Here is a 5,361-nt window from a genome sequence, read left to right as displayed (position 1 = left end):
CCACTTTCCAACGACACAAGCTGACTTTAAACTACCTCAGTTGGAATAAAATACAATAAAAGAACTCACTTACTCGTTCTCGGTGTCAAGGCACATTCAAAAAGTCTGAGAAATTCATTATGCTGCATCGCAGGCATGTATTGTAAACACCTTCAAAAGAACATGGGCTAAACTGCAGAATACCCCGCAACTAAAGCTGTTCCGCGTAGCCACCGAAAATGGCTACGCGAACCGTCCGATCAAACGCTAGTACTGGGAGCGAAAGTAGTAAGAATAATTTTCTCACTCGTCAACGTGTTTTTAATCGCTGACTAAATTTTTGTCGGGTGTATTTCGCGGTGAGTTCCACTCTGGTTTGCTTGCGGTTAGTTCCACTTTAGTTTGCTTGCGGTTAGTTCCACTTTAGTTTGCTTGCGGTTAGTTCCACTTCGGTTTGCTTGCGGTTAGTTCTACTTTAGTTTGCTTGCGGTTAGTTCCACTTCGGTTTGCTTGCGGTTAGTTCTACTGTTGTTCAGTGCTTGCGGTTAGTTCCACTCCGGTTTGCTTGCGGTTAGTTCCACTCTGGTTTGCTTGCGGTTAGCTCTTATTTGTTTGTAAGGGAAGCACACTAAAACTAACTAAAGCCCTTTGTTCGAAGGTCGAAAGCTATTGCCGTTCAACAACATTCATTTTATACGAAACAGGACGAGGTAAGATTTTGACAATTATCGATTCACTGTGTTATTAACTTTGTAGTTTCTCGTTGTTCGTAACAATTTTGAAACACAAACAGTTTTAATTGCTTGATGGCATAGACAAACGTTCGTGAGTGAATTTCGGGTGTTATGAATAAATTTTGACTGCGTAGACGCGTAGACGCGTAGATGCGTAGCCACTTTCCTTGTAAACTTCGAGAGCTATGAATAAATTTCGACTGCGTAGACGCGTAGACGCGTAGCCACTTTCCTAGTAAACTTCGAGAGCTATGAATAAATTTCGACTGCGTAGACGCGTAGACGCGTAGCCACTTTCCTAGCAAACTTCGAGAGCTATGAATAAATTTCGACTGCGTAGACGCGTAGCCACTTTCCTAGTAAACTTTGAGAGCTATGAATAAATTCTGTCGGCGTATACGCGTAGCCGAGTAGCTTGAGATGCGGGGTATTCTGCAGTTGCTCCAGAACATGCAAGCAAAACTTAGTCGAGAAATCGTTACCCGGCTTACAAACAACGGTTTTAATTTGCCCCATTGAAAGAAAGCAGCATATATATTAAATGAAACCGCCTCAAAAGAAAGGCTATTAAGACAAAGGATCCATTTATTTGGAACCAATTTCGAATGGTTAAAAATCAAGTGAATTGGGAAATTAACAGCGCTAAAAAAGCGTATTATGAAAATGCCTTCAACAATTTGTTGTGGGGATCAAAGGAAAACATGGAAAACAATCAATGAACTGACCTCACGAAAATCCAATAAAACTGTTAAATAATTAATGAAATGGAGTATAGTGGGGTAAATTCTGAAGATCAAACAGATATAGCAGAAATGGTAAACTCCTTTTTCACAGAAGTTGGGCCAAGCCTTAGTGGAGACGTAACAGAAGTTGATAAATCCTTCGACGAATTTCTTACCGCAACTGATAAAAATTTTGTTTTTGAAAAAACAACACCTACACGTGTTTTTGCACTACTATCAAAGCTTTGTAGGTCAAAGGCAACAGGATTAGATAATATTTCAGCGAAACTTCTAAGGGAATGTCCTGACTTACTGGCGGAATCTCTCACTCATATATTTAATCAATCCCTAATGACGGGTATCTTTCCCGATGAGTGGAAATCTGCCAGAGTTACTCCATTGTATAAAAATTCTGGGAAGCGTTCTGATCCGACGAATTATCGGCCAATATCAGTAATTCCAGTTGTGGCCAAAGTCTTTGAACGGATAATTTACGATCAACTTTATCATTATTTAACAAAAAACAACTTTCTCTCGTGCCATCAATCTGGTTTTCGGTCTCTGCATTCCACGCTCACCGCACTTATCGAAGCTACAGATAGCTGGGCCTTGGATATAGACCGTGGTCTTGTTAATGCCGTAGTCTTTTTAGATCTCAAAAAGGCATTTGATACAGTAGATCACGATATTTTGTTGCGAAAATTGCAATACTATGGGATTTGTTGGACCAGTCATCAATGGTTTGCTTCTTATTTAGATAATCCAACACAGATTTGTCATATTAATTCTTGTAAGTCAACTCCGAAATGTCTAAGATGTGGTGTTCCCCAGGGAACAATTTTGGGACCTCTTATGTTTTTGATATATATTAATGACTTACCACACTGTCTGACATACAGTATTCGGAACCCAGAATGTACGCAGATAATACTAGCCTAACACTTGCTAGCACTGACATCGAGCATATAAATTATCGCCTTAATCACGACCTGAGAAATGTGTACGAATGGCTGTCTGCTAACAAGCTTACTCTAAATATGACGAAAACTGAGTTTATGCTTATTGCATCAAGGCAGAAGTTATCACAATTTACGGAAAGTCCCTCTCTTACTATAAATGAGAACGCAATAGAACAAGTAACCTCCGCTAAATCCCTCGGAGTTTATGTTGATCAAAATATAAACTGGGAGTGTCATATTGAAAACATTTCTAAGAAGATAGCTTGTGCCATTGGTGCAATTAAACGAATTCGGCATCTCACTCCATTTAATATTTTAATCAAAGTTTATAATAGCCTTATTCAACCACAATTTGATTATTGCAACGTAGTGTGGGGAAGCTGTAACAAGGGCCTTGCTGAAAAACTGCAAAGGCTTCAAAACCGCGCAGCTCGTACCCTAATGTCTGCGAGCTATGATAGTAATTTAGATGATTTGTTCCGGACACTGGGGTGGCGAAGACTCTATTATCAAAGATTGGAACAAAAGTCTATCCTAATATATAAAACATTACATGGTATGACTCCTGATTATCTGAGATCAAGATTCGTATATCGTGACGATGTTAGTGCTTATCGTTTAAGGAATACCGAAAACAAATTAGTTCTTCCACAACCTCGAACTGATTATCTCAAAAAAAGTTTTTCGTACAGCGGAGCTCAGTTGTGGAACAACTTACCTGTAGACCTAAGACAAGCATCTTCACTGGCCGATTTCAAATCTAAATTAAGTCGGCACAGTTTAAAGTAATATCTAAATTTTAAGTAAATTTTAGACACGGCCTCCATGAAAAGCAGACTTTTCTTTTGTTATTTTGAATTTGTTGTTATTAAATTTTTGTAGTTAGTTAGATAGGTAGATAGTCCAGTAACTTAATTGACTGATGGAAAAACCGTGTATAAATAAAGTTATCTTATCTTATCTTATCTTATCTTAACTGACCTGTAGGGTTATATACTGCACCGAAGGAATTTGAGTTGTCATACGACCATGAACACATGTGGCTCGCTCGTCGGTTGTGTTTGGGTCTTGTATTGGCTCAGTTGTTTGTCGTGCATTCGCACGGCTGTTAAAAATTCCATCAACACGATCTCATTAACATGCAATCACTTCTTTTTCTAAGCCCGCAGAGTAAAACGTAGTCTTCGTTGCCTTCTGTGGTCTTAGCTTCTGTGAAACGAAGTTTGCAACCTGACTTCTCTCGTACAGCAAATGATGCACCCAGGCCTCGCACAGCAGTGGGACTCGCAGGACTGGGACAATCGAGCGCCTTTTAGGAACCTCGATCCCAGAGGCCCATGTCAAAACGGACTTTACTCCAAAGAGTCCGCGGTTTTGGTGGGGGGGGGGGGGGGGGGATGGAGGGGCAAGACAGGAACAGAAGCGGTTTTTTCGCGTTTTTCCAAAGCTTCGCCTTTTATGTTACGATCACGAGAGAAGACTCGCCAGCTTCGTGAGGAAATAACATTATTAGCTTATTTTATATGCCCCTCGCTTGCCACCTCTTCAAGTTATTATTGTTCTGTCCAGGGTTATTACATTTGACTTAACAACATTTCCTTTTTGCCTCGCATTGAGTAGGTGAAAACGCTCAACTATTCGAAAAAACAACAACCAAGTTCGACAGTTTACAGCTGAAAACGGATCAACTAATAGTGAAATAGTAGATGTTGATAATCTTTGCCAGACAAACTTTCGAAAGCTAGCATTTTTTTTCTTGCAAGCGCATTCAAACTTGGCAAGGTTACCAATACGTTGTAAAATTTTTCATTTTAATGACTCCTTTTCTTGAGCTAATTAACGAAAGATAACCGTAGATAATTTATCGTACTCGTTACCAGGGATGCATGCCACGTTTCTGCAATGGACTAGTTGTGATTGTGCAGTCTCCCACTCATTGTAGGGCTTGTTTGCATTTTATGTCATCGTGGTGTGTTAAGGGACTTCTGATGTTCATTTTACAACAGAAAGCTTACGTCTTGTTATGACTGTTATGTTCCTACACGTGCCTGAAATTTGAAACGTAAGAAACAAAATTCTTATCGGCTACTAAACGGAATAAGTTTATCTGAATACCTTGCAATTCGAAAATAAGCCCCAAAATCTCACACAAACAAATCCTTTGGAAATCCGATTATAAGCCCCCATTGTATAGTTTTATTTTATACGACCTTTTTAGATAAGGCTCGTTTTGTTTTGAGCGTTTTACGATGTTGTAGTCTTGTTGGAACCTTTAAACATTTCAGATACTAAAAAAAAAAATAATAATAATTTTTGAAAGGCAAATTTCCATGCGAAGTTTAGCCCTCCCGTTTAGCCCCCCCCCCGTATATAAACCCTCCCCTAATAAAGCCCACCTGAACAAATATATAAAGACCAGAACTTAATTTCTGAGTTTTAGGATAAATAGAATTTCACAAGAAGCCCGGGATTTGTTTCTGAATAATACATGTGCTGAAAACTTTGTAATAAATTGTTCTGAACAAGGTCTATTGCGATACTAGTGTGTTATCAGTAGACCTCAGTACCAAGAGAGGATTCGTTCCCTCTTAATGTCAGTATTAGATGCACTAGCCACGATTTTGGTGTTGTCAACCTCGTCCCCGGGGCGCTTCATGTAAGAACTCTCGGTTCCGAAATTTCAGTTATATAAACGAGCTCAGGGGTGTTGACTCTATTGGCCAGATCAAGCTGTAAATCCGTCAGTGTCTAACCTTTTTTCACTTTTACTTTTTTGTAGGTAATACTGTGATACTTATGTTTGTATTTTTCACCATGTTAATTAAAAAAAGGATATGATATATATTTGTGTCCTCCAAGAAGAATGCTAGAGTTGTATATCCTTACCATAAAACCAACGCTCATTGATTATTTTTGTCAAGCTAAGACCTAGGTCTGTTGGTGACGAAGAAGAGTCACTCTGGAAGG

The sequence above is a fragment of the Oculina patagonica genome, chromosome 2 (genome assembly GCF_052425735.1).
Source record: "Oculina patagonica isolate OP01 chromosome 2, crgOcupat, whole genome shotgun sequence".
Lineage (NCBI taxonomy): Eukaryota > Metazoa > Cnidaria > Anthozoa > Scleractinia > Oculinidae > Oculina > Oculina patagonica.
Note: the sequence above shows the minus strand (reverse complement) of the source record.